Raw genomic sequence first — 13456 nt, 5'->3', positions numbered from 1 at the left:
TTAAGGGTAATGGACCCAAACTGTTGCAAACAGCTTATGTCAGATTGTCCCATTTCTACGGACACTTTGTCCCAGGAATTCAAACAACAATCTTCGAATCATACATACATTTCACTGATCTCAGCTGGACCAACTTTAGACAATATTCCGGAGATTATTATCTTTTGAACATTTGAATATACTACCATGATTCTTGCTTATCTACCCTGCTAGATACCTTCTTTAAAAGAAAATAGGTTCATCAATTACTATTGTGCTTCATAAGTCTGCGTGGACTAACAAATTATCTGATTTTAAATGCTCTTTGACTAGACTCTTAATAATGAATTCCACCATTTTCCTAAAAGTTCATGTCAGGCAAGCAAAGCCTTTATATGCTTCCATCCCCACGAATGATGCTGTTAGATTGGCTGCACCCGATCCCCTAGGACGATGCTGGTCATTAAAGCATTCAGTTTCTCTGCAGCCTTTTCATTTAGAATTCTAGGATAGTCCTTCGGGGGGCTCGGTGGTGGGCCAGCCCGTTGGGGTGGGGGGGGGGGGGGTTGCTAGGAAGTGGATTTCCAGCATCAGCAGGATTTCTTGTGTTTACGCTCCATCAGGCCGAGATAATTTGTCATCTTTTAAACTCTGGCAATTTCTCCAGTACTTAGAACCTAGAATAGAACAATCCAGGAACAGATCTGTTGGCCCGTGAGGTTTGGTTGATCTAATTAAACTAGTAATTAAATGCCTAACTAAACTAATCCTTCTTCCTACACAATTCTATATCCCTCCATTCTCAGTACATTCATTGCCGTGTCTAAGAGCCTCTTAAACTCGTCTATTGTATTTATCTTCACCGTCACCCTTTTGCAGCAGCTTCCAGACACTCAACACTCTCTGTATAAAATGGAAGAAAAATTTGCACTGCGCACATCCTTTGAACATAACCCCTTTCAGAATCAGAATCAGGTTTAATATCACCGGCATATATCCTGACGTTTGTTGTTTTTGCAGCAGCAGTACAAAAAAGTAGTGAGGTAGTGTTCATGGGTTCAATGGCCATTCAGAAATTTGATGTTGGGGGAGAAAGCTGTTCCTGAATCGTTGTGTATGTTCCTTCAGGCTTACATTAAATTCATGCCTTCAGTATATAAACGATAAATAGCTGTTGTAATCAATACCTGCCATAATCTTATGAATCTCTCAGATATTCCCTCAGCCTCTGCCGCTCCAGAGTAAACAAACCCAAGTTTGTCCAACCTCTCATTATAGCACCTGCTGATAAACCTCTTTACACCCTCTCCACAGCCTCAGCATCCTTCCTATAGAGGGGCGACCAGAACTGTACACCATACCCCAGATGCAGCCTAACTAGAGTTTTAGAAAGCTACAACAAATCTTCCTGATTTTTGAACTCAATGCCTTGACTAATAAAGGTGCACATGCCATATACCACCTTAACCACATGATCAACCTGTGTAGTCATTTTGAGGGAGCTATGAAGTTGGGCACTGATATCCCTCTGCTCCTGTCATTATCAGTGTACTGTCTCTTTACGTTTGATCTCCCAAAGTGCAGTTCTTCACGTTTGGCTGAGTAAAAATCCATTTGCCATTTTTCATCCATGTCCTCAACTGATCTGTATCCCACTGCGTCCCTTGACAATCTTTTACTCTGCATCACCAATCTTTGAATTGTCTGCAGACTTACCAAGCCACCCATCTACATCTTCATCCATTGGCTTACTGATGTCGGATGCAAGGTTGCTGTTGCGACACAACGCAACCAGCTGATCGATCTCACTCCTGTGCGCCTCCTTGTCACCATTTGAAGTTCTGCCAACAGTAGTTGTGTCATTGGCAAATTTATAGATGGTGTTTGAGCTCTGCCCAGCCACACGGTCGTACGTGTAGAGTGAGTAGAGCAGTGGGCTAAGGAAGCAACCCTGAGGTTTGCCAGTGTTGATTGTCAGCAAGGAGAAGATGTTATTTTTGATCTGCATTGACTGTGGTCTCCCAGTGAAGAAATTAAGGATCCAGTTGCAGAGGGAAATTCAGAGGTCTGGGTTTTGAATCTTGTTGATTAGTACTGAGGGTATGTTTCTGTTGAATGCTGAGCTATAGTCAATAAACAGCAGCACGACATAGGTATTGCTATTGTCCAAGACATCCAAGGCCATATGGAGAGCCAATGAGATTGCATCTACTGTAGATCTATTGTGGCGATAGGCAAATTGCAGTGGGTCCAGATCCTTGGCAGGAGTTGATTCTGGCCATGACCAGTCTCTCAAAGCACTTCATTACAGTACATGTGAAGGCCTCATTGCTTGCAAGAGTTCACCCTCTAGATAGTTGGCCTCCAAGACAGATCTCAAGATCATCAGGTGCTGAGGGAATTTGCACAGGTGTAGTTTTATTCTCCCTTTCAAAGCAACGTAATGGATCAACAGTTGCTACTCGCCAGTCCTCCAGGACCATGTCTGTGGCTTGAGGGGACATGAAGATATTGGTCAAGATCTCAGCAATCTCATCTCAGCCTTTCTCAATAACCTAGGGTATGTTCCCTCAGGCCTTGGGCAAATATCCGCCTTAGAAGATCCAACATTAACTCCTCGTTTGTCTCAAAGTTCTCTAGCATATTAGCATGCTCCACACTGACCTCACTATCCTCCGTGTCCTCACCCTCAACCTCCAAGCACATATTCCCTCCTTTGCCCTCCTCTCTTGCCCATAGTCCTTGTGCTCCTTTCTAAAATATATTATTGTAATCTCGCCATTTCTGCTACATTGATTATGCTGTCTACTTTAAAAAGAAATGATAAATATTTCTTGCATCATTGGATTCTACAGTGATACAGAATAGAAACAGGCCCTTCAGACCAACTTGGCCCTGCTGAGCAAGAGCTTGTAAGAAATGCATTTGAGGCAGCAGGTAGCACCACTCTGTGATGTCACCGTGCTGTGAGGTTGTCTTGCTGTGACATCACCAGATCTGATCATCACTTCAGCTGCATTCCACTAACCACTGCATATGGTTTTTCAAAACTTGTAAATGAACGTCACTTGTGAAAAGTACCGAAGTTTGAATTTTTCATGATTGGCCAGCGAGACCTTCTGGCAATGTGTAATTTTGATAGAATTTCTAACAACTGAGATATAATTAAATGTGTTTTCCCTTGTAGCACTTCTGGATCCAACCTCCAAGAACGACAGAACAGTGATCTGAAGGTGAGTCTTAATTTCATCTCCTTCCAATACATCCAGTCCTGTGAGAGATGTCTTAATGGGTATATCTCAGACCGGTTTGGAACTCTGAATTATGGATATGGCCCACTAACTCACCACCTATTTTTCCTGAATCCTTTGAATATTGTTGACCCACAATACAGGCCCTTAGGCCCACAAAGCTGTGCCGAACATGTCCTTACCTTAGAAATTACCTAGGGTTACCCATAGCCCTCTATTTTTCTAAGCTTCAAGACTCATATTGGATTTGAACCCAGATTAATCCTAACATGCTTTGGAATTACCTTCAGCACAAGAGTGAATTCCATTCAAATAGACAGCTCATTATTACCACTTCAAGGGAATTTAAGAATGAACTACAAACATCAGTCTTTCCTGTAGCCCATAAATGAATTATGGAATGTTATTCCCATAATGGCATATTGAGGTTTATGCTGAGGTTTTGAGCTGGAATGTTCATTGCTTAGGAATACTCTAATTTGTGAGCAAACACGAGGAAATCTGCAGATGCTGGAAATTCAAACAACAACACACACAAAATGCTGGTGGAACACAGCAGGCCAGGCAGCATCTATAGGAGAAGCTCTGTTGACGTTTCGGGCCGAGACCCTTCGTCAGGACTAACCGAAAGGAAAGATAGTAAGAGATTTGAAAGTAGTAGGGGGAGGGGGAAATGCAAAATGATAGGAGAAGACCGGAGGGGGTGGGATGAAGCTAAGAGCTGGAAAACTGATTGGCGAAAGTGATACAGAGCTGGAGAAGGGGAAGGATCATGGGACGGGAGGCCTCAGGAGAAAGAAAGTGGTGGGGGGGGAGCACCAGAGGGAGATGGAGAACAGGCAAACAACTAAATATGTCAGGGATGGGGTAAGAAGGGGAGGAGGGGCATTAACGGAAGTTAGAGAAGTCAATGTTCATGCCATCAGGTTGGAGGCTACCCAGCCGGTATATAAGGTGTTGTTCCTCCAACATGAGTTTGGATTCATTTTGACAGTAGAGGAGGCCATGGATAGACATATCAGAATGGGAATGGGACGTGTAATTAAAATGTGTGGCCACTGGGAGATCCTGCTTTTTCTGGCGGACCGAGTATAGGTGTTCAGCGAAACAGTCTCCCAGTCTGCGTCGGGTCTCACCAATATATAAAAGGCCACACCGGGAGCACCGGACACAGTATACCACACCAGCCGACTCACAGGTGAAGTGTCGCCTCACCTGGAAGGACTGTCTGGGGCCCTGAATGGTGGTGAGGGAGGAAGTGTAAGGGCAGGTGTAGCACTTGTTCCGTTTACAAGGATAAGTGCCAGGAGGGAGATCGGTGGGAAGGGATGGGGGGGACGAGTGGACAAGGGAGTCACATAGGGAGCGATCCCTGCGAAAAGCAGAAAGAGCGGGGAGGGAAAGATGTGCTTGGTAGTGGGATCCCGTTGGAGGTGGCAGAAGTTACGGAGAATTATACGTTGGACCTGGAGGCTGGTGGGGTGGTAGGTGAGGACAAGGGGAACCCTATCCCGAGTGGGGTGGTGGGTGGATGGGGTGAGGGCAGATGTGCGGGAAATGGGAGAGATGTGTTTGAGAGCAGAGTTGATGGTGGGCGAAGGGAAGCCCCTTTGTTTAAAAAGGAAGACATCTCCTTCATCCTGGAATGAAAAGCCTCATCCTGAGAGCAGATGCGGCGGAGACGGAGGAATTGTGAGAAGGGGATAGCATTTTTGCAAGAGACAGGGTGGGAAGAGGAATAGTCCAGGTAGCTGTGAGAGTCTGTAGGTTTATAGTAGATATCAGTAGATAGGCCGTCTCCAGAGATGGAGACAGAAAGATCAAGAAAGGGGAGGGAGGTGTCGGAAATGGACCAGGTAAATTTGAGGGCAGGGTGGAAGTTGGAGGCAAAGTTAATGAAGTCGACAAACTCAGCATGCGTGCTTTGAATTTTTTCAATGATTTTTAAGTTCCCTGGCCCCCACCGCCTTATTTTCACCATGGACATCCAGTCCAGTCCTTATATACCTCCATCCCCCACCGAGATGGTCTCGAAGCTTTTCGCTTTTTTTTGGATTCCAGACCTAACCAATTCCCCTCTACCACCACTCTCCTCCGTCTAGCGAAATTAGTTCTTACTCTCAATAATTTTTCCTTTGGCTCCCCCCACTTCCTCCAAACCAAGGGTGTAGCCATGGGCACCCGTATGGGTCCCAGTTATGCCTGCCTTTTTGTTGGCTTTGTGGAACAGTCCATGTTCCAAGTCTATATGGGTATCCATCCCCCTCTTTTCCTTCGCTACATTGACGACTGCATTGGCACTGCCTCTTGCACGCATGCTAGCTCGTCAATTTCACTAACTTTGCCTCCAACTTTCACCTTGCCCTCAAATTTACCTGGTCCATTTCCGACACCTCCCTCCCCTTTCTTGATCTTTCTGTCTCCATCTCTGGAGACGGCCTATCTACTGATATCTACTATAAGCCTACAGACTCTCACAGCTACCTGGACTATTCCTCTTCCCACCCTGTCTCTTGCAAAAAGGCTATCCCCTTCTCACAATTCCTCTGTCTCCACCACATCTGCTCTCAGGATGAGGCTTTTCATTCCAGGACGAAGGAAATGTCTTCCTTTTTTAAAACAAAGGGGCTTCCCTTCGTCCACCATCAACTCTGCTCTCAAACGCATCTCTCCCATTTCCCGCACATCTGCCCTCACCCCATCCACCCGCCATCCCACTCGGGATAGGGTTCCCCTTGTCCTCACCTACCACCCCACCAGCCTCCAGGTCCAACGTATAATTCTCCGCAACTTCTGCCACCTCCAACGGGATCCCACTACCAAGCACATCTTTCCCTTCCCCCCCTTTCTGCTTTTCACAGGGATCGCTCCCTACGTGACTCCCTTGTCCACTCGTCCCCCCCATCCCATCCCACCGATCTCCCTCCTGGCACTTATCCTTGTAAACGGAACAAGTGCTACACCTGCCCTTACACTTCCTCCCTCACCACCATTCAGCGCCCCAGACAGTCCTTCCAGGTGAGGCGACACTTCACCTGTGAGTCGGCTGGTATGGTATACTGCGTCCGGTGCTCCCGGTGTGGCCTTTAATATATTGGTGAGACCCGATGCAGACTGGGAGACCGTTTTGTTGAACACCTACACTTGGTCCGCCAGAAAAAGCAGGATCTCCCAGTGGCCACACATTTTATTCCACGTCCCATTCCCATTCTGATATGTCTATCCATGGCCTCCTCTACTGTCAAAATGAATCCAAACTCAGGTTGGAGGAACAACACCTTATATACCAGCTGGGTAGCCTCCAACCTGATGGCATGAACATTGACTTCTCTAACTTCTGTTAATGCCCCTCCTCCCCTCCTTACCCCATCCCTGACATATTTAGTTGTTTGCCTGTTCTCCATCTCCCTCTGGTGCTTCCCCCCCCTCCCCTTTCTTTCTCCCGAGGCCTCCCATCCCATGATCGTTTCCCTTCTCCAGCTCTGTATCACTTTCGCCAATCACCTTTCCAGCTCTTAGCTTCATCCCACCCCCTCCGATCTTCTCCTATCATTTTGCATTTCCCCCTCCCCCCACTACTTTCAAATCTCTTACTATCTTTCCTTTCGGTTAGTCCTGACGAAGGGTTTCGGCCCGAAACGTCGACAGTGCTTCTCCTATAGATGCTGCCTGGCCTTCTGTGTTCCACCAGCATTTTGTGTGTGTTGTTGCTCTAACCTGTGATTTTATTACTGAAGGCTCATAGATTTTTCAGGATAAGAAGCTGTAGTCTCCTTGGCTAATATTATTCCTGGCCTGAGAATAGTAAATGAGAATATTTTTCACAATTGACATACTGATAACTTCCACTTTGATACGTGCATGAAGGCATACTTCCAAAATTTTTAATTGGTTTTAAAGCATTTCTAGGCTTAAAGGGTTAGAACTCTTTTTTGAAGAACTCTTGACAAGTTAATTTCCTCAAACTGCTGATTTTTACAGAATTTGATATAATCAGGAGGGTTATGCTAGCAGCTTCCATGTGAGCTAATTGAAAGTTTTTGAAGAAGGTTTTCTATGTTTCTATATCACTTACAATTCGAGTTCTGAACATTAGTATACAAAAACATTAGATGGCCGAAGGTGCAGCAGTCTCATTTGTCCAGATCCATCTATGAAAGCATTGATACCTAAACAAAGGAGATTCTGCAGATGCTGGAAATCCAGAGCAACACACACAAAATGCTGGAGGAACTCAGCAGGTCAGGCAGCACCTATGGAAATGAATAAACAATCAATGTTTTAGGCCAGGACCCTTCTTCAAGACTGGAAACGAAGGGGAAGGTGCCATAATGAGAAGGTTGGGGGTGGGTGGGGAGGAGTATAGCTGGAAGGCGATGGGTGAAGCCAGGTGGGTGGGAAAGGTTAAGGAGCTGGAGAAGGAGAGGAGAGTGGACCATTGGAGACAGGTGAAAGCATTGTTACCTGCATCTGATTACAACCCATTAATTTAAGCGTTGTCTTGAACAATTAGGTTGAAACTCGAGGGCTTTGAATCAGTCATCAAATCCTCAAATACAAATTGGTTTTGCAATTCCTCACAGACATTGTTGGCTTTAAATAGCTATCTGTTCCATTCCTCAAGGGCAAAGCAGTGTTAACTGTTGCAATGATAATCTTTGTTCGTTTCCCACACAATGCCTAGCTCTGGCTTTAATCTCTCCCGCTCTTCCTTTGTTATTTCTTTCTGCCTTTTGGAATAAAAATGATGAATCCATGTTTCTTGGTTACAGTGGTAATGTTTGTTGCTGCTGGAAAGATCTTGTCACCAAATTAAAAACATTAACAATGTAGTCAGAGACCTTCTTCCTTGTTGGCTCCCCCTTTGCTCACACGGGCATTCCCCGTCAGTCGTACACCTCCCCCTCGCTCACACAGGCATTCCCCGTCAGTCGTACACCTCCCCCTCGCTCACACAGGCATTCCCCGTCAGTCGTACACCTCCCCCTCGCTCACACAGGCATTCCCCGTCAGTCGTACACCTCCCCCTCGCTCACACAGGCATTCCCCGTCAGTCGTACACCTCCCCCTCGCTCACACAGGCATTCCCCGTCAGTCGTACTCCTCCCCCTCGCTCACACAGGCATTCCCCGTCAGTCGTACTCCTCCCTCTTCACTCACACAGGCATTCCCCGTCAGTCGTACACCTCCCCCTCGCTCACACAGGCATTCCCCGTCAGTCGTACACCTCCCCCTCGCTCACACAGGCATTCCCCGTCAGTCGTACACCTCCCCCTCGCTCACACAGGCATTCCCCGTCAGTCGTACACCTCCCCCTCGCTCACACAGGCATTCCCCGTCAGTCGTACACCTCCCCCTCGCTCACACAGGCATTCCCCGTCAGTCGTACTCCTCCCCCTCGCTCACACAGGCATTCCCCGTCAGTCGTACTCCTCCCTCTTCACTCACACAGGCATTCCCCGTCAGTCGTACACCTCCCCCTCGCTCACACAGGCATTCCCCGTCAGTCGTACACCTCCCCCTCGCTCACACAGGCATTCCCCGTCAGTCGTACTCCTCCCTCTTCACTCACACAGGCATTCCCCATCAGTCGTACACCTCCCCCTCGCTCACACAGGCATTCCCCGTCAGTCGTACACCTCCCCCTCGCTCACACAGGCATTCCCCGTCAGTCGTACTCCTCCCTCTTCACTCACACAGGCATTCCCCATCAGTCGTACACCTCCCCCTCGCTCACACAGGCATTCCCCGTCAGTCGTACACCTCCCCCTCGCTCACACAGGCATTCCCCGTCAGTCGTACTCCTCCCCCTCGCTCACACAGGCATTCCCCGTCAGTCGTACACCTCCCCCTCGCTCACACAGGCATTCCCCGTCAGTCGTACTCCTCCCCCTTCGCTCACACAGGCATTCCCCGTCAGTCGTACACCTCCTCCTCGCTCACACAGGCATTCCCCGTCAGTCGTACTCCTCCCCCTTCGCTCACACAGGCATTCCCCATCAGTCGTACTCCTCCCCCTCGCTCACACAGGCATTCCCCGTCAGTCGTACACCTCCCCCTCGCTCACACAGGCATTCCCCGTCAGTCGTACTCCTCCCCCTCGCTCACACAGGCATTCCCCGTCAGTCGTACACCTCCCCCTCGCTCACACAGGCATTCCCCATCAGTCGTACTCCTCCCCCTCGCTCACACAGGCATTCCCCGTCAGTCGTACTCCTCCCCCTTCACTCACACAGGCATTCCCCGTCAGTCGTACTCCTCCCTCTTCACTCACACAGGCATTCCCCGTCAGTCGTACACCTCCCCCTCGCTCACACAGGCATTCCCCGTCAGTCGTACACATCCCCCTCGCTCACACAGGCATTCCCCGTCAGTCGTACACCTCCCCCTCGCTCACACAGGCATTCCCCATCAGTCGTACTCCTCCCCCTCGCTCACACAGGCATTCCCCGTCAGTCGTACTCCTACCCCTTCACTCACACAGGCATTCCCCGTCAGTCGTACTCCTCCCCCTCGCTCACACAGGCATTCCCCGTCAGTCGTACACCTCCCCCTCGCTCACACAGGCATTCCCCGTCAGTCGTACACATCCCCCTCGCTCACACAGGCATTCCCCGTCAGTCGTACACCTCCCCCTCGCTCACACAGGCATTCCCCGTCAGTCGTACTCCTCCCCCTCGCTCACACAGGCATTCCCCGTCAGTCGTACTCCTCCCCCTCGCTCACACAGGCATTCCCCGTCAGTCGTACTCCTACCCCTTCACTCACACAGGCATTCCCCGTCAGTCGTACTCCTCCCCCTCGCTCACACAGGCATTCCCCGTCAGTCGTACTCCTCCCCCTCGCTCACACAGGCCCCACGCCCCATTGTCGCTCAAACAGCACCCCCCCATTGCTTGTAGAGGCTCCCCCCCACCCTGTCACTCGTACTGCATCACATACAGTAGTATTTCCTTCACAAACATGAGAGATTCTGCAGATGCTGGGAATCCAAAGCAACACACACAAAACGCTGGAGGAACTCAGCAAGTCAGTCTGTATCCATGGAAATGAATAAACAGTGGATGTTTTGAACCAAGACCCTTCATCAGGACTGGAAAGGAAGGGGGAAGATGCCTGGATGCCAGTGGTGGGGGGGGGGGGGGGGGGGAGTAGGAGGATGGCTGGAAGGTGATGGGTGAAGCCAGGTGGGTGGGAAAGGTAAATGGCTGGAGAGGAAGGAATCTGATAGGAGAGGAGAGTGGACCATCTTTTATCACAACGACACCACTCTCAAGGTGGAGGAACAACACCTAATGCTTTAGGTAGCTCCCAACCTGATGCCATGAATATCAATTTCTCCTTCTGGTACCCATCACCTTCTAGGCATCCTCCTTCCTCTTCCCCCTACCTTTTTATTCTGGTGATTTCCTCCTGAGACCAGTCCTGAAGAAGGGTCTCAGCCCAAAATGTAGACTAAGTCATTTCCATAGATCAGGGGGTCCTAACTTCTTTTTATATGCCACGGACCCTCCCATTAACCAATCTTCCCCAGGTTGGGAACTCCTGCTGTAGACCTGCTGACTTCCTCTAGCAATTTGTGCTTCCAAGTTCCTGCCTGTTAGCCTGTCCATCAAATCCTTCCTGGTTGTCCGGTTATCCCCTACACTGTAGGGGTAATGTACGGTGACCAATTCACTTAAAAACCAGCCATCAACCTCCCGAGCTGCACTTACTTCTGAATTATTTCCAACTTCAAAACTAGCTCGTCTTTGGGATCGGGGAAGAAATTGAGGGAGCCCATACAGTCACAGGGAGTCCGTGCACAGACAGGAATCATTCCATTGTTCCTGGAGTGGTAGGGCATCCGGACTACCTGTATGACTATGCTTCCAATGTTCTCCCATCAGCCGAATCAAACAGAGAACTCAACAGGGAATCAAGAGGGTGAATGGGTCTAAAGAGTGGCAGGGTGGGGATATGTCTATAGCAAAGGAGGTGTAAGGCGCTCTTTCTCTCCTTTAGCCTGCAGGTCACCCTTGGGCAAAGTGTAGCACCTATTTAGCCGCCTGATCAGAATTACATGAGGCCATGAGTGTAGGTGGTGTGAGCAGCTGGTGTATATTGCAAGTCCTGGTCATGCGACCATTCAGACAATCTCTGGAGAGTATTGATAATGGCTGGGGTCACCCATCTTGTAAAGACACTGCCCAGAAGAAGGCAATGGCAAGCCACTTCTGCAGAAAAACTCACCAAGAGCAATCACGGTCGTGGAAAGACCACGATCGCCCACATCCTATGACGTGGTACATAATGATGGTGATGAGTTGGTCTGAAGTGTCCTTGGTGAGCGGGGTTAAAGAGAATCCTGATGAACTGAAAACAGCTCAGGAGATGTTGGTACCACTGTGTGACAAAGGAGGAAAGTTATGCTTTGAGCAAGAGGCAATGGAAATAAATGGGTACTTTGCGTCAGTATTCACAAAGGTTCATGAGATCATATGCCAATATTCTAGAGCAGGGGCTCCTGAACTGGGGTCCATGGCATACAAAAGGTGAGGAACCCCTGATCTACAGGATATTCATTTCAAGGAAGTGCTGACATTGTAAGGTGGCTAAGCCCCTGGTGGGGTCGATCCTTGTTTAGTGAGAGACAGATATTTGACTTTGCCTTTTTAAGCCACAGGCAAGTTTCCAGAGGACTGGAGAATAGTTAACGTTGTTCCTTTGTTTAATGGTGGTGGGGCAATTAGGTCAAAGCAGGAAAATATGCTCCAGTAAGCCGTACATCAGTAACAGGTCGATTATTGATGATGATTCTCAGGGATAGATCCTCTTGCTTCTTATTAGGGATAATCGGCATGACTTTTGTCAAAGTCGAGTTCATGGACCGGTGCAATAAAATTTTCCTCTGGGCAAAAGTAATGTCTCACAAAGGAGTCAGCTTTTTAAGGTGACACAGTTGTTGAGGGGAGGCAGTGGATACTGTCTAGGTGGACTTTAGTTAGGCATCTGACAGGGTCCTTCATGGAAGACTGATTCAGAAGATTAGGGTACATGGTATCCGTGGTGACTGGATGGATTGGATTGGCCACAGAGGTCAAGGGGTGTTACTCTGACTTGAGGTCTGTGACCTGTGGTGTTCCACAGGGATTAAAGTTCAAAGTAAATTTATTATTAAAGCACATATATGTCACCATATACAAACCTGAGATGTATTTCTTGTGGACATACTCAGTAAAGCCAAAAACGCACAATAGAATCAATGAAAGACAGCAACCAACAGGACAGATAAACCATCTATTTTTCTAAACTTCATGTACCTATCCTGGAATCTCTTAAAGACCCTATCATATCCGCCTCCACCACCATCGCCGGCAGCCCATTCCACATTCTCACCACTCTCTGCATAAAAAACTTACCCCTGACATCTCCTCTGTTCCTGCTTCTGAGCACCTTCAAACTGTGCCCTCTCATGTTAGCCATTTCAGCCCTGAGAAAAAGCCTCTGACTATCCACACAACCAATGCCTCTTATCATCTTATACACCTCTATCAGGTCCAACGAGAAAAGGCTGAGTTCACTCAACCTATTCTCATAAGGCATGCTCCCCAATCCAGGCAACATCCTTGTAAATCTCCTCTGCACCCTTTCTATGGTTTCCACATCCTTCCTGTAGTGAGGCGACCAGAACTGAGCACAGTACTCCAAGTGGGGTCTGACCAGTGTCCTATATAGCTATAACATTAACTTTCGGCTCTTAAACTCAATCCCATGGTTGATGAAAGCCAATGTACCGTACGCCTTCTTAACCACAGAGTCAACCTGCGCAGCTGCTTTGAGTGTCCTATGGACTTGGGCCCCAAGATCCCTCTGATCCTCCACTTTGCCAAGAGTCTTACCATTAATACTATATTCTGCCGTCATATTTGACCTATAAGAATGAACCACCTCACGCTTATCTGGGTTGAACTTCATCTGCCACTTCTCAGCCCAGTTTTGCATCCTATCAATGTCCCGCCGTAACCTTTGACAGCCCTCCACACTATCCACAACACACCCCAAACTTTGTGTCATCAGTAAATTTACTAACCCATCCCTCCACTTCCTCATCCAGGTCATTTATAAAAATCGCGAAGAGAAGATCCCTGAGGCACACCACTGGTCACCAACCATCTACAGCCACTCTTTGCCTTCTGTGGGCAAGCCAGTTCTGAATCCACAAGCAATGTCCCCTTGGATCCCAT

At 48.3% G+C, this 13456-nt stretch overlaps 1 protein-coding gene across 5 annotated transcripts in view; it reads left to right on the top strand.

Moving 5' to 3' along the window:
• Nucleotides 1–13456, top strand: part of ccdc92 (coiled-coil domain containing 92) — an 80805-nt gene that overhangs the window by 47006 nt on the left and 20343 nt on the right. For all 5 annotated transcript variants that reach the window (XM_073052024.1, XM_073052021.1, XM_073052023.1 and 2 more), the window contains exon 2: nucleotides 3167–3212. The gene's annotated coding sequence lies outside the window, so the exon portion shown is untranslated. The remainder of the gene's footprint in view (nucleotides 1–3166; nucleotides 3213–13456) is intronic.

Source organism: Hemitrygon akajei, chromosome 7 (genome assembly GCF_048418815.1).
Source record: "Hemitrygon akajei chromosome 7, sHemAka1.3, whole genome shotgun sequence".
Lineage (NCBI taxonomy): Eukaryota > Metazoa > Chordata > Chondrichthyes > Myliobatiformes > Dasyatidae > Hemitrygon > Hemitrygon akajei.
This window is presented reverse-complemented; position numbering and strand designations above follow the sequence as displayed.